Source organism: Rutilus rutilus, assembly GCF_951802725.1.
Source record: "Rutilus rutilus genome assembly, chromosome: 3".
Lineage (NCBI taxonomy): Eukaryota > Metazoa > Chordata > Actinopteri > Cypriniformes > Leuciscidae > Rutilus > Rutilus rutilus.
The window spans coordinates 47,551,103-47,573,769 of NC_140211.1; positions in this window are offsets into that span (position 1 = coordinate 47,551,103).

Below are 22,667 nucleotides of genomic sequence, written 5' to 3' on the forward strand. Positions count from 1 at the left end.
ACGGAATGTGCATTATTTGCTATAACGAACAAATCATGATTTCTTAGTCCATAGTCAATACCCTACATCAGCGGTTCCCAAACTTTTTTTCCTGCGCACCCCCTTCTATGTCCCAACCGGGTTGGCGCACCCCCAATCCCCACTTCAAAAAAATAACGCATCAAAGCTTTGTTTTATCACCATATAAAGACTCATGTTTAATCATGCGCAAATAACCAGAACACGCAGACAATAACAACATCAACAAAGTTTCAATATAATGCAACAAAGCTACGCACAAGCTTCCACTTTTAAGAGGACGAGTGACAGACACAGGCTCAGTAACAGAAAGCACTGTTATTTTCAGCCGCGTAAAAGAAACATTGCAGCAATATTAAATGACCGTAAATGACCGTGGAGCTAGCATCATCAACATAACACAACAGTTATGGAAATTAGAACGACAGTACATTGAATTAAATTGCAATGAAGTTACAAACGATCCACAACATTAAAGAGAATATAGGCTCCGAAATAGATAAAATAAATAAAAACGAGGATCAATCTGAAGTGCGACAATAAAATTAGCCTACACACGATCCACAACATAATTAAGTAACAAAGAGCATAGGCTCAAACATAAAATAAACAACAATATAAAAAGAGCTCACCAAAGCTGAATTTGTTTGATCAAAAATACAGTAAAACTTGTAATGTTTATGAATTTTGAAAATCATTACTTCAGTGTCACATGACCCTTCAGAAATATGAAAACAGTTTGCTGCTTAATATTTTGGAAACTTTGGAATTTTTTTCATGATTCTTTGATGTATAAAATTTTCAAAAGAACAGCATTTATTTAAAAATGAAATATCTTGTAACATTACACATGTGACATGTTTTAAGGTCACGTTTGATCACTTTAATGCATCCTTACTGAAAAAAAATTCTGACTAACCAACAAATTTTTGAACGGCAGTGGTCATTATTGCAATAAACACTATGAGACTGATCAACAAGGTATCTCTTCATTTACCAGTCGAAGATGGATCATCTTTCTGCTCTTATACTCCGTGCACTGTCAAGGGCTTCATCATATTTGTCGTGGTACCTGTCTTTGCAGTAATTATTTTACCGCAAATACTGCATCGCGCGCTGTTGGCATCAAGCCTGGAGAAATGTAGCCACACTTTTGATCGACTTTTCCACATCTTTATGGTATTGTGTGTGTGTGTGCTCGCGTCTCATATGAGTATGTGCGCGGAGAGTTTGTGTGTGTGTGCTCGGGTCACATTGAGTATGTGTATGTGCGCGAGTTTGTGTGTGTGTGTGTGTGTGTGTGTGCTCGCGTTTCATATAAGTATGTGCGTGGAGAGTATGTGCGTGTTGAGTTTGTGTGTGCGCGCGCGCGTCTCATATGAGTATGTGCGCGGAGAGTTCCGCGCGTCTCGTGTGTGTAGAGTTTGCTTGTATGTGCATGAGCGACTTTAGGTGTGTCGTTGTGCATTTCATATGTATTTGTTTTATCAAAAACTAATAAATTATAGTTTTTTTTTTTATTTAAAATAAAAGGAAAGGGAATTTACAAAGGAAATGTTTACTGTTCATGTTTTTTATTGTATGGAAAAATCCCACTTAAGAAAAAAGACCGCCATTACATTTTTCCTCTCGCGCACCCCCTGGTGGTAGCTCGCGTACCCCTGGGGGTGCGTGTACCACACTTTGGGAATCCCTGCCCTACATTAAAGATGAAATCTTGTTAAACATAGTTTACTTTTTTCAGCTGTACAATGTAGCGGAGTGACCACTGGTGCATAAAAACAAAACAAAAAAACAGCTGAATTAATCTGACTACGCCCAACACAACCTGCTGTGAAGCCAGTGTGTATGGCTTGTGTGCAAGTATCTATGCATTGTGTGAGTGTGTACATGTTTTTCTATCCTGGTGGGGACTTAAACCTGAATGCACACAGACTCATGGGGACTCGTGTCACTGTGGGGACCTAAATTAAGTTACACAAGCTTATAAATCATACAGAATGAGTTTTTTTGAAAATGTAAAAATGCAGAAAGTTGTGTGTGATGGGTCGGGTTAGTGTAAGGAGACAGAATATACAGTTTGTACAGTATCAAAACCATTACGTCTATGGAGAATCCCCACAAAGATAGTGGACCAGAGTGTGTGTGTGTGTGTGTGTGTGTGTGTGTGTGTGTGTGTGTGTCTGTTTGTGTATGCACGCTTGTGTGTGTTTAGTGTCCTGGTATTCCCCACATTGTGGGAACATGTCTCCACATGAATAATAATATTATTAGCAGAAAATCTTTTGTAAAAACAAAGATAATAACAGCACTGCAAGTGCATTTCAGCCTGTCAACCTTCATGAAAGCATAAGTAGGACTGAGGAACCCTAAACAGCCACAGGTCAGATTTTCCACCAAAGTAAAGAGCTTATTAATAAACAATAAAATAATAATAAACAATTATTTATTTTTGCTAATTATTATTTTATTTCAGTTAGTTTTTCAGTAACTGTTGTTAGTTTCGTTTAGGTTTAGTTTTTCATTTATTATGAATTTTAAATTTTATTTCAGTTTACGAAAATGTTTTTTGACCAATAGTTTTAGTCTTAGTTTCAGTTTTCGTTTACGAAAATAACCTTGCCTATGTATATTCAATTATGTATAGATATAGTCTGAAAAATAATAAATACAATAAAGATAGTGAATAAACAAAAAATATGTTAACAATAATAATAAGCAAAAAGTGTTAAAACAAATATTACAAAACATGGCGGATATGTGCGACCTACGGTGAGAGGTTTAGATAAAGGTTTGAGTGACTAATCAAAGTTTAACCTGATAGAAAAATATGTTATCAGTGTTATATTTCATCTGCAATAACAATGTGGACTTTTATAAAAATCCATTTGGCCATTAACTTTTAAATGCATCATTATGCATTAATATGAGGAGAGTTATCTGCATGAAAGACCCGTGACTGCAGATCAACGTGCTACTGCATTTCTCTCTGATATGGTAGGAAATTAAATGTGGAAGATTTTATCTTTGTAAAGATGATTGACAGGCCAGTTTACTGTGACAGGATGCGACAGAGAGCAACCGTTAAAGACGCAATTGTATGACGTGATAGTATGTCCCAAAGCTTGTCTGCTCTTCTGCTACACACTCAAAAGTATGCACTTTTTCGTCACAAAAAGAGTACATACTTTTAGGGCGTAGTATAAGTAGGTGAATTGAGACGCAGCAATAGTCTTTGAATTATCATGGGTCTGCCTGTCATGTGAGCAATCACATGACAGGAAACAAGAAATAGGAAATAGACTGTAAAAAGGAGGCAGCGTGTCAAACAATAGGGGGTCATTGCTCACACTACGACCATATAATGATCACCAGCATACTGGACTGTGGAGTTACCTTTGTGGACTTACATTTCCAGCACTATTTGTATTATCACTTCTGTGAAATTTGTATATTCACCGGTGGGCATTTCTCACGTTCACTTGGTGACTAGCAGCACAAGGATTCTTATGGAGTGTTTTAGGGTATGGTGCAAATGGACTCTACGCTTTTAACAGCCTAAGTTTTTCTAGTTTATTGTGTTGTTTTAAGTTCCTTGTGAATATTGTAAATGCACTTCATTTATATAAGTCACCTTCATTTATATAGCGCTTTTAACAACATAGATTGTTTCAAAGCAGCTTTACAGTGATACTAGGAAATTAAAGTAACAGAGATTATTTTGGCTTTACAGCAGCTTTAGAATCAAGTTAATGTCCAGCTAAAGTTAGTTTTGATTGATTCACTTCCGTCGCAACGATCATTAGTTATTAAGTTAGAGACCGCTAACACGACACCGTTCTAACAGAAAACCCTTAAGTTCTCTCTGCGCAAACTTTAAAAACGTGAACCTGTGAGAACGCTGATGGCGTGCACATGCGTATTACGTGTTTAGTCTATAGGTATGCGCGTTTGAATATATATGTGCGCAGGCGTGTAGTCGTTCTTTACAAACCAACCCTTAACAAACTACTTGTCTGGCCTTAAAATGTATAATACAAAATTGTTATCGCTTCCGCATAGCGGAACCAGAATTATCTCGACAACGTTTTATCTGTACAGAGGTAAAGGGAAGGGAAGGAGGCCTTCACAGGGGCGAGACTAATTGACACCTCAGGCCTGCGTTGTCGTTGTGTCCAGGCGCAGGTCCTTCATGAGATCTGGATACGGCCTGGATCTGGCGGACTGCGGTAAACCTCTGGATAAACAGAGAGACTAATATTAGCGTAGATGCCATTCTTCTTATGATGTAACAAGTACATCAGTATTTATGGGAAGTGTTCCCGGTTCCGGCTGACCTAACCTATGCAGCCTAACATTGAATTATAGAAGTCTATAATGTGTTATGTGTATGCTAGGTCAAAGAAATGTATTTTTAGTCTAGATTTGAACTGACAGAGTGTGTCTGCTTCCCGGACAATGTTAGGAAGACTGTTCCAAAGTTTTGGTGCTAAATAGGAAAAGGTATTATCTAGGTATTCTAGGTATTATCAACTGGCCGGAATTTTGAGATGACAATAGACTTGAAGGACTATAATGCATTAATAGCTCGCTCAAGTACTGCAGAGCTAAACCATTTAGTGCTTTGTAAGTAATCAGCAATATTTTAAAATTTATACAATGTTTAATAGGGAGCCAATGCAGTGTTGACAGAACAGGGCTAATATGGTCATACTTCCTGGTTCTGGTAAGAACTCTAGCTGCTGCGTTTTGGACCAGCTGTAGTTTGTTTATTAAGCATGCAGGGCAACCACCAATAATAGCATTACAATAATCTAGCCTTGATGTCATGAACGCATTAACTAATTGTTCCGCATTTGTCATTGAGAGCATATGACGTAATTTAGATATATTTTTAAGATGGAAAAATGCGTGACTTTCAAATGAAAGATTGGTATCAAAGAGCATACCCAGGTTCCTGTTACGAACTGCTCCGAGACACGAAGGTTGAGATCCAAATGCAGCTTTAATTAAGGGGTGATCCAGACACGTAATCCAATATACAGGCAATAGGTCAAAACACAGGTAGGCCGTCCAAACAAACAAACAAACAAAACAGGCAGGGGTCAGAGGCAAAAGAGTAATCCACGGAACAGGTAAAAAATCCAAAAACCAAGAGACATGAAACCAGGGAAAATGCTCGGAAATGCAGTGCAACAACATACAAAACTTCACAGCGAGTGAATGAGTGAACATGGTATAAATAGGCTGAGACTAACAGGGTAATGAGACACAGGTGAATGCAATCAGTGATGATGAGTCCGGGCAGTGAGTTATGGGAAATGTAGTTTGTGAGGGAGTGATAATAGTCTGGTGTGGAGTGCCCTCTGGTGGCTCTCAAGGGCACTCCAGCTGGTGACCGTTACAGTTCCTAACCGACGACCAAGACTTGACAGAGCAGCCATCAAGTGTTAGACAGTATTCTAGGTTATTACGTGAGGAGGTTTTTTGTCCAATAATTAGAATCTCTGTTTTTTTTTTATTAAGTAGTAGGAAATTACTAGTCATCCAATTTTTTATATCAGCTATGCATTACGTTAATTTTGTGAATTGGTAAGTTCCCTTTCGAGGGAACTCGCGATGCGTTGATGACGCTTTGGGAACGGCCCTAGCGTGATTGCGTCTGAAGCATCTATGTCAACTAGTCCAATGGAATGAATGAGCGTCACGGGCGGGTGACGTCATGACCAGGAAGAGATAAAAGTGCATCCAGTGCAACCGGCATTAGCTTCTGTTGCCTCAGCAAGCGATTTATGTCATACTGTCTGTCTATATTTACTGTTGTCTGTCACGTTACTATGGCGAAACAAGTATTCAAGCAGTGTGCTTATCCTTGCCCGCGTTATTTAACGGGTGGGGATACACACGAGCTTTGTGTAATGTGTTTGGGAGTGGCGCATGCGGTATCAGCCTTCGAGGGGGCTGATTGCCAGCATTGTGAACGGCTACCTCTCCGCACGCTCCGCTCTCGCCTGTCACTTTTTGAGGAAAGTGGCGAGGCTCACGATCCTCAGGGTGCTGGACCCGCTGCTGCCGAGGCAGCACGGAGAAAGCATACCTGGGTATCGCAAATGGATTTTTCAGCGGGGTTGGAGACGGATCCAAGGATCCTTTCTCCTCCCTTACCTGGGGGATCTAGTGCTCTCTCTTCGGTGTCGGGAGCCCGCTCTGCGGATTCTCCTGCCCGGGAAGAGAGCCTAATGCTTCAATGCTCTAGTTCTGAGGAGGTAGATGTAATAAGCACTGGCAGTGACACACATAAGGGGGAAGAGGATTCGCCATCTCTTTCCCCCGCATATGAGGAGTTGGTGGAGGTTATTACTCGAGCTGTAGATAAGTTACATATTAATTGGCCAGCCTCCGGAAAGAGGTTCCGCAGCATGCAGTGTAGGACCACCAGGTTCTATAACAGCTTTGTCCCCCAAGCCATCAGACTGTTGAACACTTAAAAAAATAATACTTAGTGCTGCTGGTCTTACTCTAGACTGCTGTCATACATTTAGATAGATATTTAGATATTTAACCCTCTGGGGTCTAAGGTGTTTTTGGGGCCCTTGGGATGTTCTGACATGCCCTGACATTTGTGCTTTTTTCAGTTATTTATAAACATGTTAATGGCAAAGGTGTAAATTCACTCTATATAGCACAAACAGGGCTACCATAATATGTGAGCAACATGTATGTACATTAGGGGTGTAACGATTCGTTTTAACAACGATTCGATTTGTATCACGATTTGTGGTTGTCGATACGATTCAAGGACGATATTGGTTCATTTAGAACGATACGATCCGAAACGATTCAGTGACCTGAAATCGATTCAGTGACTTTTTAGCCAAAAATTATTGTAAGGGAATCAGGTATCAATTAATTATGGATATAAACAAACAAGTAAACAACAATTAATGTCAAATGCATTCACATTTTATTTGAATAAAGTAGGACTGAACGATTATGACAAAAATTATAATTGTCGATTATTCCCTTGAAATTGTAATTGCGATAATTAATTACGATTATCACAACATTGAATGATGTTTTGAATAGTTTGGCCATGGGACCCACATTTCCCCATGGTCATCAATACCATATAAAGTGTATAAGACCCACCTTTTTAGGAATTATATAACATTAGGCCTATTATAATACATTTGTTTACACAAAAATTGTTGACACACAAGTTGTGTCCCCCTTTACTTAACATACAAAAAAAATTGTACGAATATGACAAATACTGATAAACAGTAGGCACTGCGAGGTTAAGCTATTAAATAGCAGTCCCAAACTAGTTTTTGTTAATACAATCTTGGTATGAGCCACCACAGTCATATAAAAATATACAAAATAACCAGTAAGTGGCATTTTGTTATGGAAACAAACAACAATTAGGCTACCATGGTGATACACAATACTTAGAAGAACTGGTAAAGAAACATGGAAACTGCTCCTGATAAATAGCAACACACATGACGTACCAATAACGTAATTTATTGGTATTTTACTTCTATTTCTTAACTTACTAATTTACGACGTTGCATTCTCGTATGTCTTTTGCGCTTTAGTGAAGTGATACAGCGCGCTCCGCCGCATTTGCGCGTGCAATTGAAGAGTGCGCGCTACTGCAGTACAGCAGCTGAGAGACAGGAAAGTCCGTTTTTCTGAGGTGAGAGACTTTGCGCTGCTTGTTGTCTTTGCGCTGCTGCTGGCGCGTCACGCATGGCGACGACGTCACAGATAGGCAGACTGAATTGAGTAACGTTTAACGCCTTTATCATTAAAAGTGCTAAGAAAAAACATCCATATAAAGTCTGACGTGCTTAAATCCAATGCGTTATTTCCTAGTATCGATACAATCGATTCATTACCTTTTAAAACGATGTTAGATCGATATATGTCGTCCGGAAGACCAACTTGCCGAGCACAGATCGATGTAGTTGGATCGTAGGAATATAAATCGATACATCGATGTAGTTGATGAATCGTTACACCCCTAATGTACATGTTTGTATTTTTAAGAGAATAATGTTTATGCGTGGTTATTGAAAAAAATAAAAATGAAAGTTGCTGAAATAAGACCACAAAAAACATACTAAATATGTGTCCACAAGATGGATGTTGTCGCTTCGAGTTCTGGCTTCAAAATTATGTGAAAATAGTCTTGCTTTATCGTTCACATAAAACAATAAATTGATTTAAATTGTGTAAGACAGGTTTTGCTTGGAAAGCCAATATACCAAGGGGGCGTAAAGGGGGAGTAGTTTACACCTGAGAATACAATGTCCCACCCATTATGCGTAATGACTTGCATAATGAGCCATTCATTCAGGTGTGACACTGACTGAGCCACAAGAATAAATGCAAGGACAAAAGATATATTTAGAAGAAGACTTATATTGACCATTTAAGATTTTGCTTACATCTATCTTGTAAATATGTTTTGCTATTTTATTAAAAAGGTTACAATTACAACAATAATTACAATTTCAACAATATTTCAAGTGTACTCTTTCTTTGTAAAAAAATTATTATAGGCCTACATTTTATCATATGTATTCATTAGTTTGAATATAGCTATATATATATATATATATATATATATATATATATATATATAGATAGAACATATGAGCAGAAATTGTTAAACAAAAGCTTATTTGATGTGGCAGTATATTCTACAGTAAAAACTGTACCCAAATCTAGTCAACAAAATGTTGTCTTTCATATTTCGCCTGACTGTAACGTTGTTTTTATGAAATATTAGGGCATATAAATGGTAATTTGCAGTTTAATACGTTGCTTATACAAAGACATTTTATTTCAACATATTTCAGTCGGTTTTTACTCATCTCAGTATAGCAAAGCATTTTAGTTGATTAAAGCGGTTTATTCTTTCACACACAGACACACGATTCATATTTAGGCTAAACAGTCTTTACAAATATGTACCCTTCATTCATCTCACAGAAACGCGATTCATATTATAGAAACGCGATTCATCTTTTTGCGGTTTACATGGGCCTACACTAACGTTATTCCATAACGTTATTCCACATTAACACTTGAGAAAGGATAACTGAGCCTACCTCACTCCTCAGCGGGATCTATTGCTCCTCATATCAGCACTGTTCTGAGGAAACTTTTCTCCAGGATTATTAGGTAGGCTATATTATGCCTCACTCGCGGCGCGCTGTTTACAGCTGATGTGGGCGTTTCACAGGTCTGAAATGGTTCTCAGAATTTGCGTTTGAATAGCGCGCACTCTCCGGGGCGTGGTCACATTACATTTGAATGAGCTCTAATGAGCTCGACTGGAATCGCTCTCTTTTAATACAGATTTCACAAGCTGAGAATATTTGTTTTTTATATAAATTACTTCATTTAAAAGAAGAGAATTCAAGCTTCATGCCTGTGCGTCTGTATGCCTGTTTGACTGAGTATTCGCTGAGTTACAGTTCATTTTCGGACGCGTTTCAGAATGGACTTAACTGACAGAGAGAAGGCAGAACTCGCATCACGTTTATTTTTCTTTATTTGGCAAAAAGCACAACACTTTGTTTTTATTGTGAGTATACACAAAAATAATAAACACTTAACAGGATTGATTGATGTATGAAACTTGTTTGTAATATCAAAGTCAACAGAGCAAAATGAATCTCTTTTGAACTGATAAGAAAAAAAGCGAGCTGGTATCGCCAGCGATACCGCCGACCCCAGGGGGTTAAATATTTAATCCATTCTGTTATTTGTATATTTATTTATATTCTGTTTACAGAATTTTTGTACAAACATTTACACTGCATTGAAACTGTAAAAACTGTGGCCTATGCAGACGAAATTTCGTTCTGTATACACTTGCTGTATACTGAATGACAATAAAGTCTGTCAAGTCAAGTCAAGTCAAAAATATTGGAAACAGACGCAACATTCTCAGTCGAAGCCTTCTAAACCGAAGACCGATCTGAGGGTTGTTCTTCAGGCTAAGAAGGCTTCGACTCAAAAGAAGAAGTCCTGACGCCACTGGCGTCAGATCAGTGAGGGTAGCCCCAATCGTGATGGAACGGTGTACACCTCAGTATACGGTGCCCGTTCCATCTCGATGCCCTCAGGGGGCCGTTCTGCCAATCCCGCCACCCTCGGTGTTTCGGGGCGCAGCGGTCTCCAGCGAGTTTCTGGCGGAGTGCCAACTCGACATTGCGCCAGACTCGCGCCTTCTGAGGGAGGTTCAAAAACAGTCAATTCAGGTGCTTCCTGCCCGTATGCTTCAGGTCCCAGAACTGGCTGTCTCAAATATACCAGAGGCCAGCCTCGAGAGGCTGGTTCCCTTAGTAGATTTTCTGGCGGAATGGAAGAAACTGCCAAATATATCTCAATGGGTCCTGCAGATAGTAGAAAAAGGTTACAGAATCCAGTTTGGTTCTCGTCCACCACGCTACAACGGGGTGTTGCTCACGTTAGTACAGCCCGAGCAGGCTCTGGTGATGGAGCAAGAAGTGAAAGCTCTATTGGAGAAGAAGGCTATAGAGCAGGTGTATTATCCCGACAGAGAATCGGGTTTTTACAGCCGTTATTTCATTGTTCCAAAAAAGAATGGAGGGTTGTGTCCCATATTAGATCTTCGTCGTTTCAATCGTACAATTCAGAAACTCAAGTTCAAGATGCTGACACTCAAACAGATCGTGACTCAAATCAGATCCGAGGACTGGTTTGTCACGATAGATCTGAAAGACGCATACTTCCATGTCTCCATCCGCCCTCAGCACAGGAAGTTCCTGAGGTTTTCTTTCGGGGGCAAAGAATACCAGTATCGGGTGCTTCCATTTGGTCTAGCTCTATCACCCCGCACATTCACGAAGTGCGTAGATGCAGCTCTAGCCCCGCTCAGGCTGCAGGGCATACGCATTCTGAATTACATAGATGACTGGCTGATTCTAGCGGAGTCAGAATAGTTGGCGGTTCGGCATCGAGATGTCGTCCTCGCTCATATGCAGAAAATGGGGGTTGTGGCTCAACGCCAAGAAGAGTGTGCTTTCTCCAGTACAGAGGACCATTTTTCTTGGGGTGGTCTGGGATTCGGTCACGATGCGAGCCGTTCGCCCGCTCGTATAGCTGCTATCCTTACAGCCACAAAAGAGCTAAATCTAGGCCAGTCACGCACTGTGAAACAGTTCAAGAGACTATTGGGCCTCATGGCAGCAGCGTCCAACGTGATACCCTTTGGCCTGCTGTACATGAGACCTTTGCAATGGTGGCTCAGGACCAGAGGGTTGCCCGAGGGGAAACCTGCTCCGTATGATCAAGATCACGCGGCGGTGTCTCCGCGCCTTGCTTATTTGGAGGAAACATTGGTTCCTGTCCCAGGGTCCGGTGTTGGGAGCTCTTTGCCATCGAGTTGCTATCTCGACAGATGCTTCCCTCACCGGCTGTGGAGCGGTAATGGAAGGCCGTTCAGCTCAGGGTCTGTGGAGGAGTCATCATCTCTCTTGGCACATAAATTGCCTGGAGATGATGGCCATCTTCAATGCGTTGAGACATATCCTTCCAGACCTGAGGGGCCATCATGTGCTAGTTCGAACAGACAACACATCAGTGGTCTCTTATCTAAATCGTCAGGGGGGTCTGCGTGCGAGTCCATTATGCAAGTTGGCACACCAGATCCTCCTATGGTCATTGGGGAAAATACTCTCTCTGAGGGCAGTGTATATTCCAGGGGACCAGAATATAGGAGCAGACACCCTGTCGAGACAGGGGCTGAGGCCAGGGGACTGGAGACTCCACCCCGAGGCGGTGGAGCAGATTTGGGAATTTTACGGATTCCGAGCAGAAGTGGATCTGTTTGCATCTCAGAACACGACGCACTGTCCACTATGGTTCTCCCTTACTCACCCAGCCCCCCTGGGGCTGGATGCTTTGGTACAGACGTGGCCGAGGCTACGTCTGTACGCCTTTCCCCCTGTTGCTCTGCTCCCAGGAGTTTTGGAGAGAGTTCGTCAGGACGGGATAAGTCTACTACTTGTAGCACCACACTGGCCGAGTCGAATTTGGTTTGTGGACCTAATTCATCTCCTAGACGGACCTCCCTTGGAGATCCCGATCAGGAGAGACCTTCTGTCTCAGGCAGGGGGCACAGTATTACACCTCCGGCCAGAGATTTGGAAATGATGGGTTTGGCCTCTGAGGGGGCCCAACTTATAGAGAGTGGTCTCTCAACTGAGGTTGTTGAGACCATTTTAAGCTCCAGAGCTCCTGCTACGAGGAAACTTTATGCACTAAAGTGGAGGGTTTTCACTTCTTGGTGTCACCAGCGACAGTGGGATCCAGTTAACTCTCTGGGGTCGACAAACGCGCCGGCGCGTTTTGCTGGATTTTCTTCACATAGTAGCACAATAAACTTAAATTTCTCCGTCATTTATGGTCATACAGAAAAAAGAAATATGAAAAAAGAATCTGTGATATTTCTACTTTTGTATGTGTCCACTTACAATCGAATCAAAACATTGTGCTTTTGTAAAATAAAGAAAATAAACAGGGTGTGCTTTCTGCCTCTCCGTCGCGGTGAACTTTTTTTTCTTGAGCATGTCTATAAACTGAAACAAAACTCAGCGAATATGTCACACATTTATGAGCCATATACCTTTATAAACATTTAAGTGTGTACTTTTAAATGATCGGATTCAAACTGAAAACAAATATTCTCTATTTAAGTAATTTGTATAAAACCAACAAGATTTCCAGCTTCTCACGCGCTTGCTAATTATTTTTAATTTGACCACGTCCACATGCGCAAAAGAGATTCACATGCAAATCTCCACATGGAACGCGAACGCGCTCATTACCTCAAAAACAAAGCACCAAAAAAACTTCACAAGTCTCTGCTTTTCGCCGAGTTTGAAAGACGTGCCGTGAGCTTACATTGGATTTACCTCAGAAGAAGAAGAACGCGATTTGAAGACAAGAAAGATGTAAGGTAAGAAATTCTTAATTTTTAGTTCATGTTATTGTTGCATAAACTTCACATTGCAGTTGAACTGTTGCTAGATATATGGTGAATATTATAATATTTAGACCCGTGTTTACTGTTACTGTGTTTGTGGATATCTGCTCAAACGTAGATATGTATAATATGGTAACCATAATGTTTCATATTTTGGAGCGAGCTCTGGTTTTGAATGTATCATATTTGGAGCGTGATCGCGTTTGAAAAGCAAAACGCACCAAACAAAGGCTTCATGTTTTTACTATTATCTCATTTCATATCATCATAACGAATGGAAACATTTGAAGTAACATATGATAATCAATATATTTTTCTCTAGCGTAGTTGTTACTGAAATCTTTTGGAAGATTTATATGCTGCTATAGGTTATTGTTATTATTATTTTATGCAGCACTGTGCATAGCCTATCCTTACAAGGCAAAACAAACCTGGTGTTCATTATATTATATATTGTTGGAAACATTTGTGTGTGTGTGTATTCTGTGAATTTTAAAAAGCAATTTTAACCAGAAAAATAAAAAATGTATTCCCAATATATTTTAGAACTATATTCCCTATAGTTTCTCTTGATATCAGTATGTTCACTTTTTTTTTTCTTTCAGGGACCAGATGCCACTGAGTCCAGCTGACTTCAACATTCACATGAGTCTCTGTATATGAACATGGTAAAGTGAAAATCAAACACCTTGGAAATGAAAGGTATGTACAATGTTTTTAGGAATGGCACAAAGGTCTCTGTCTTTGGATCATTGTTTTGAATAGTGTGCTTTTTTGTCATTTGTTGTGTATATTTGGATTATGTTGTGTTGTAAATAAATCCAAACAATCAAAAAGCCATTCTTTTTTAAATCTCCTCATTCTTTGTGCAAGGTTGCTCAGAATGACAGGGCCTGATAGCTCCTAAAATAGGGCCATTAGGGAGTGTCTTTGTCTTTCTCAGGTGTGAAAAGCTTACATATTAATGAGGTGATTACGCCCCTTCGCATAAAGCTTTCTTACACAAAACACGTCTTAGAAATTTTAAATCAATATATTGTCTTCTCTGAATGAGCAGTCAGGATGATTTTCACATAGTTTTGGAGCAAATATTCTAGGCTACGTGATACAATTTTCTAAAGTCTTGTGAAGAAATAATCAGTATGGGTTTCATGACCTTATTTCAGTGATTTCAGTATTTTTTTTGTATTTTCACAAACCACGCATAAATGTCATTATCTCAAAACTACAAACTTTTACATACATGCTGCTGATATATTATTGTAGCAGAGTTTGTGCTGAATACAGTGTAATCAGACTTTAGCCATGATAATGTCACAAGTAACAGAAATAAGCACAAATGTCAGAGCATGTCAGAACACCTCCAGGACCCAGAAAACACCCCAGACCCCAGAGGGTTAATGACATCACTAGAACAGTTTTTTGACTAACCTCCGCCCACAGGAATACACAAAAAAAGGGGGCGTGGTCTTGTTGCGCTCCCACGGAGAAGAGGAAGAGTTGCGTTTGTAGAGTGTGTTTGTCGCCATGTCGTCGAGACGCTGTTATTTTCAAATCAAATCACCTTTGTTTGGCCTGAGCGCATGCATCTCCACGTTATGGTAAGAGGCGTGACCTTTCCGGGCAACGTGCGCTAAGCTGCTGTCGAATCACAACACAGGAACCGCTGGCACAATCAGAACTCGTTACGTATTTCTGAAGGAGGGACTTCATAGAACAAGGAAGTCATCAGTCCGTTTTTAGGACAGTGAAAACAGCGGTATACAGATAAGTAAATTGTGTGAAAAATACTGTGTTTTTTTACACGCGAAACATGAACACGTTATACTGCACACTGTAAACACAATCAAAGCTTCAAAAACAGGAAAAACGGGACCTTTAAAGTTTGAAAATAAAGAAATTAAAGGGGTCGTGACATGGATTTTTATTTTATTTTAATATGTTCCTTGAGGTTCATTTATAATATTAAAAAGTTTGTTGCACAACAAATTATTAATTTAATCAATTTACAGACAAAGCATTATGAAATAATTTACTTACAGTTTGTGATACAGCTGCTGTCAGATCCAATACAGTTGGCTGCTTCGTCTTTCAATAAAATATTTCTTTACGAACTCTTCATTACACTGCCTCGTTTACAAAACAAATGATGAACAAAATGATCTGAACAAATGTACAATCCTCTGATGCAATCCAGGACACCATTAAAAAAAAAACATCCACTTGTTTCTAACACTGGGATCCTTCTGAAGTCTAACTGGACGTGTCAAATCGAACGCTCTTTCACTCTTTCATTTGTCCTGATGTCGGAAGACTCAAGTGCGTGGAGTATGTCAGAAACTGAACACGCATCTAGTGTAGACAGTGTCAGTGATTATTATTTGCTTTTGTTGTGACGCTCACATCCATTGTAGGTAAATGTCAGCCATTAAACAACTGAATGCCAGTGGGCAGGGACTATAGTGTGATGTATATACTATTCATCGATGTCTTCAACAACGTCATAGATCCCGCAGTATCAAAACGACCTATTTTTGGAGCTTGGTTAAATAAATGCTTTGATTATAATGAGGAGGACGTTTTAAGATATGAAACTTGCAGGATGTTTTAAAGCAGGAAGTAGAGGGATGTAGTCCAAACCGGCCGTTCGCTGTAGGCTTTGAAAGGGGACTTCTGTTAAATAAAATATCTCGCTTGGCATTGAACTTTGAGCTTTATAATTTTACAGGTATTATTTATGCTCTAACAGCAACATTACACACTAACTAAAGTTTGAAAAATGGGATCACGAAGAACAGGACCTTTGAACCATCAAACTTTTACATGAAAACCACCAAGAAAAACTAACCAAGTAAAACTAACCAAGTAAAGCTTCTCTTTTTTTAAAGCTGCAGTCCGTAACTTTTTTTGTGTTTATTTACAATTTTTATATAATAAGCGAGTACATCATGACTCCATTTTCCAAACCCTGTTTTTGTCTTATCCTAAATATTACGGTACACCCATAATAAGTGTTTGTATTCTGACTATTTTAGACTGATAGTGGTCGTACCACTGCTGAGTAGCCCAGTACCTGCTTGACTCGTCATAGACAAAAACAGAGAGTAGCAGCTCCGGCTACAATGTTCTTCCACAAAACGCATGCAGTTCTGTTTATTAACCGCTAGAGAGCCAAAAGTTATGGAACTTTAAGCGCTTCTCACTAGAAATTTGTGAAGATGTTTGGCACGTTGTTGTTTCCAAATGCACATTAAAGCGACTCAAACTCTGAGCAAATGCAATTCGTGTGTTGAGCAGCATTTACTCTGAATTGAGACACTCTGAAAACACTGGCAGATCATGATCTGCTTGTGTGTAAATTAACACAGTGCCATACTTTTCTCTGAAATACACACATTTATTTGAATATGTAACAATATTAGCTCAAAGGGGAAATATTAATAATAATCCATAATTACCAATTATGATTAATTATTAATATTTGGGTCAGTTAATTAGATTAACTTTGAGGTGAGCCAAATTAATATTACAATCAATTAATCAGTTCCAACGAACTCTTTGATTATTCATTTATTCTAAGGAAAGTGTATCTTTCATGATCACTGAAAAATAATTATTCCTTATCATGTACAGCCATTAGAGCATGTAACAAGATCAAGATCGTAAAAGGGACTTTGTATGCAAGCAGAGACACTTAGAAACCACATCCATATTGTGCACAAGTTTTATTAACTAACTCACAAACATAACTAACACTAAACAAACAAACAAACAAACATACATTCATCCATACATACATGCATAGGTAAAGGGGTGAGTGTTATGGAACCGGAAGTAGGAAATAGAACTATGGAGCAAGATCTATTTCAGTATGAAAAGAACCATCAGCTGATCATTTTCAGAGCACCTCATTAAATACTTGCATGGTCAGTTGCAGTCGTGGACAATTCTTGGAGTGGTTGAAAAATGAGTCCGTTGGTGGGTCCGTGAGGGTCAAAAGTCATGGTGCAAGTTGCCATCGTGTGGTTCCAACGCTGTTGTGGGTCGGAGCTTGCATGGTGGCTTCGAGCACATGGCTGTGGTGAGTCGAAGCCTGCTGTCCTGGCCTGCTGAGTGCACGCTGGACGGTGTGGCCTCCTGAAGTGCCGAGAAGGCAAGGAGTTGATCGTTGGACGGCGCGGTGATGGTAGGTTTGCAGTTTTGCAGTCTCCCTTTTTGGAGCATGAAAGCATGGCAGGCATTGCTTAGGCCTGTTGGATCCAGGGCCCTGGGCCCCAGTGGGGGAAGCTTCAACTCAAGCTCTGATATACCCCCACAGTGACTAAATATAGGATATTACATAGGGAAAGGTACCTAAGATGAAGGTGTTGTTTGGAGAGGTGGAGGGATTCTGGAACAGTTGAGACTGAAGAGAGGTAAGCAGCTGCTTATATACTCTGGCTGTTGATTGAAAGATTAGATGTGCTCGCTCCTCCCTAACTTATGTTTAGGAACTCGCTTTTTTTTCTTATCAGTGCAAAAGAGACTAAAATAACCGTCGATTTTTGTCATACAGGCAAGTGTTATACATCATTAAAAACTTTTAAAAGTCTTCTTTTATTTGTGTACACTCATAATAAAAACAAAATGTTGTGTGTTTCGTAAAATAAAGAAAATAAACATGATGCTCGTTCTGCCTTTTCTCTCAATGTGAATTTGGTATGAAGAATATTGGTGGGAGATGTCGAGTGGCTCTGGTGATGCCGGAACACGAGGAAGCTGTGTTTATCGACCTGGAGTCGAGAATGAATGCCTTTTTCTTGCAATACTTTGCGTTATATATATTGCGTTGCATATATTTGACAATCGGAATATCAGATATTTCATGCCATAGCTAACAAATGTAAAAAAGGAAAAATGAAAGCAGATCATCATTCATTCAGCACTGTTGTGGCTGCGGTGTGTCACGTAACAAGCAATGACGCGTCACCATGGAAACCAAACAGACAGCACACTTAAGCGCATAGACTTGTTGCATGTTAATGTTTTTTCCTTTTCTGGAAACTCACAGAGAAAAAAATGTTTGGTAACCGCTTGCACACCGGTTTAGTTTTTCCTTTGATTTGTCTGCTATTTAGTTTCTTTGCTCCTCTGGATTTGTGGATGGATCCTGACTGATTCCGTTTACCGACCTTTATCGCCCGACTTTCGACTACGCTCCCCTGTCTGCCATGTGCAGAACCCGGTTTTGTTCATTAAATGTTCTGATCTGCCTTTGCTTTTTATGTTTTATTTTATTATACTTAAAATAAATTTGTATATTCGTTTATTTAGGTTTTTTCCACAAATGTATGACTTTTGGAAGTGCAAATAGGATTGCCATATGCAGTTTTAATAAAGTTGAATTAACGTAACCTTCTGTCATTTTTACTCTTCTAAGACACAATCCAAGATGGCCGCATGTGTTTGTCTCTATTCATTTGTCTAAGTTTGCCATAGTCGTTATTGGTGTGTTTATGCCATCTTTTTTATACTTTTATATTTTTGGCTTTTACTTAAATTAACCCTAGACCATCCCATGCTGTAAAAATGTGGGTATATATGCCGTTATGCCTAATTTGTTCCATGGTATGGAAGTTGCCTACGGTTGGTGTGAGCGACGTATCGTCTGCTGTCGAGCAGGAGGGACGTTCATCTGCACCGTATCTGTGGGCTGCGTGTGCTGACGCCGCTGTCGGGCGGATTGGGGAGCCGTTCGCGGTTGGTGTGGATGTCGTGTCGTTTGTTGGCGGTTGGGAAAGACACACACCTGGATTATGTCTGTGGGCTTCGTGTGCTGAGACGGCTGTGGAACAGACCAGAGTTTGGGCTGTGTCATCATTGAGGGGTCTTGACATTTCCTCTTGGTGGTCTGTTTGGTTACGAGATTCACCACAGAGGTTTTATTGCCTACTGGTAAGAGGAAATGGAAAACTGACTCATCATGCTACATCTATTTGCGACGACAGCAATCCGAGTCGCGGTGTGGCGAGGAGAAAGTGGTTTGTGCTTCTGCTGTTGCTTTCAGGTATTCACCCCAACCCAGGCCCAGAGTTGGCCCAGCTTCAAACACCAGAGGAACTTAAATCAAGTAATGGCATACGATTCTTTCATCTTAATGTGAGAAGTTTGGTAAATAAGATGGATACAGTGCGAATCTGGGTAGATTCGACTGATGCTGACATCATAATTCTCACGGAGACTTGGCTGAAAAAATCAATTACAGATGATATGATACACATTAATGGATATAATGTTTTTAGAGCTGATCGTAGTAAAAAAGGAGGAGGGGTTGCAGTTTACACTAAAGTAAATATGAATTGTGTTTGTAGTCAGTCAGTTAGTTTCTCAAAGTGTTTTGAACTGTTAGCTATTAAAGTATCTTTACCTAATGGGTCTGATATGATGGTGGTCGGTTGTTACCGCCCACCTTCAGCTTCAAGTGAGGCAACTTCATTGCTTACGGATATGCTTCACAATTGGACTAACTGTGATTTAGTCATAATGGGGGACTTAAACTGTTGTCTCCGTCATCAGATTATTTTAAGGATGTTTGTAATTCTTTGTGTTTAGAGCAATTGATAAATTCACCAACTCGCCTAAATGGAAAGGATATGAGTAAATCATCATTGATTGATGTTATTTTAACTAATATACCCCATGTTTTCTCTGCAATAGGAATTTTTTGTAATGATGTTAGTGATCATTGTGCAATATCTTGTGTGAGAAATTTTAAGATGCCTAAGAGTTCACCCAGATTTATATTTAAACGTCAATTTAAAAACTTTAATGTACAAGCTTTTTTGCATGATGTATATAATAGCGATTTACAATTAGTTTCAATTATACCTGATGTGGTTGATGCTTGGGATTATTTCAAATCTATCTTTCTAGAAATTTGTGATAAACATGCTCCGTTACGTAGATTTCGGGTGAGAGGAAGAAATAATCCTTGGTTTAATGAATCCGTCTCTAATCTTATTAAGCAAAGAAATATGGCTTGGTCTAAAGCAAAGAAAACAAATGGTGAGGAGGATTGGTCTCAATATAGATTATTACGAAATAAGTGTACAAAATTGATAAAAAGTGCGAAGAGTCAGTATTATTTAAATTTGATTAATGATAATGTGAACGATCCTTCTAAATTTTGGAAATTAACGAAATCTCTTATTGGATTAAAAACATCTACTAATTTTCCAAAAGCTTTCAAATTGAACCAAAGATTAATTACAAATAAGGTTGATATTGTTAATATGTTTAATAGTCATTTTATTTCAGCTAGCTCGATAACAGACAACTCACTGGTCATTGATGAACAGGGAACTGATGAGTTGACTAATAGTGAAACAGATCTGTTTTCTTTTGCCCCTGTATTGCCGCCCCAAGTTCATAAACTACTCTTAAATTTAGACTGTAAGAAATCAGGCGGGTCAGATAAAATTGAACCAATTTTTTTAAAAGTCGCTGCAGATATTATTGCTGAACCTATTGCATCTATTTTTAATTTAAGTCTATCGACTAATGTAATTCCGCCAACTTGGAAATCGGCTATGGTTATGCCATTACTAAAAGGAGGCGATCCTTCCGATTTGAATAATTATCGTCCAATTTCTAAATTACCGGTTGTAGCAAAAGTTTTTGAATCGATTATAAATGATCAAATGAAAGAGTATCTTCTTAGTCATAATATTCTAAACGCATTTCAGTCAGGATTTAGAGCGGGCCATAGTACGATAACAGCTACTACTTTAGTTACTAATGATTTAATCACTGCTCTCGATAAGAGACAGCACTGTGCGGCCTTATTTGTTGATTTGACAAAAGCGTTTGACTTGGTAGATCATGCCCTGTTGTTGCAGAGGCTTAGAAGTATAGGCTTCGGTAATTCGGCTGTGAGTTGGTTTAAAAACTATTTATCAAATAGAACACAATGTGTTGCTGTAGAAAATTACACCTCAGCCTTGGTAATAGTTAAAAAGGGTGTCCCGCAAGGTTCTTTACTGGCACCACTTCTTTTTTCTATTTTTATTAATGAATTGGGGCAGGGAATTCAATCGGCAAAGTTACATTTTTATGCTGACGATACAATTATTTATTCCACTGCATCCTCTGTGTCTCAGGCTATTGAAATTCTTAAGGATTCTTTTTATACTTTTCAGCTTGCTTTGCTAAAATTGAAATTAGTCTTAAATGTAAATAAAACAAAGTATATTATTTTTACACGCAGCCGTTCTATGTCCACTGTCCCGCCTATTCTGACTATTGAAGACTTACATATAGAAGGAGTACCAACTTATAAATATTTAGGAATATGGCTTGATGAGAAGTTAGCCTTTGATGTTCATATTAATTACTTGGTGAAAAGGCTTAAACCAAGATTGGGTTTTCTTTTTCGGGAAAAAAAATGTTTTTCCTTTACAGCTAGAAAGAGAATTATACAGAGTACTTTGTTACCTATTTTAGATTATGGTGATATTGTTTATATGCACGCTTCTACATATTTATTGAAAAGACTGGATGGTGTTTATCATGCTGCATTGCGTTTTATAACCAATTCTTGTTCACGTACTCATCATTGTTTGTTGTACAACTATTTGGGTTGGTCCTCTTTACTTCAAAGGAGGAAATCACATATGTTAGTATTTATTGTAAAGACATTGATGGGTATTCTTCCAAATTACATCACTAGTCTTCTATGTTTGTGTAGAAAGAACTATAGCACCAGATCATCTAATGGGATTAAATTAGTAGTACCTAGGGTACATTCAGAGCATGGAAAATCATCTTTCGCTTACTATGCCCCATGGCTGTGGAATGAATTTCAAGCTATTGTTCCACTAGAAACAATTCCTCCTTTGAATATATTAAAAAATTTACTGCAGTCTAAAATGAATGAATCATGTTGCTGTTTTACTTAATTTATTGATTTATGATGAATGTTGTACTTTGACTGTCTAGAATGTTTTATATGTGTCATATGTTTGTAAATGTGTGACTTGTAGTATGGCCATCTTGGCCAGGACTCCCTGGAGGAAGAGATTTCTTTAATCTCAATGGGACCTTCCTGGAAAAATAAAGGATAATTATAAATAATAATAATAATAAGTTTACACTTGCAGGTGTTTTGTTTCTAGTTTACTGTTAGGCCCATAAAAATAATAATAAGGATAAACAATATTTAAAAAGTGTATAGGCTATAATTATCTAACATCTGACTAATTAAAAATTAACCTCAAAACATAACATGCTAAATGGGGGATATCTAGCATAAAAAATGTATTGTCAGAATGTCGTCTCTCAGTTGTTGAATTTCGTGCAGACGTTGCCACAACGTAAATGTGTTTGCTCAGCCCGATCTCATGAAAGTGCGAATACCACGAATTGTATTTGTAGTGCTTATGAAACGCAGTTTTACAGTGCGTAGCATAGGCACGCAAAAAAAACATTTTTGCCGTATAAATGGCACGAGAAATAAAATTTGTGGTATAGATACGCACTTTCATGAGATCGTTTTTCATAATCTGCTACTGGGCCGGCCCTCTGTCAGATTTTAAAACCCAGTGTGGCCCTTGAGCCAAAAAGTTTGCCCACCCCTGTTCTA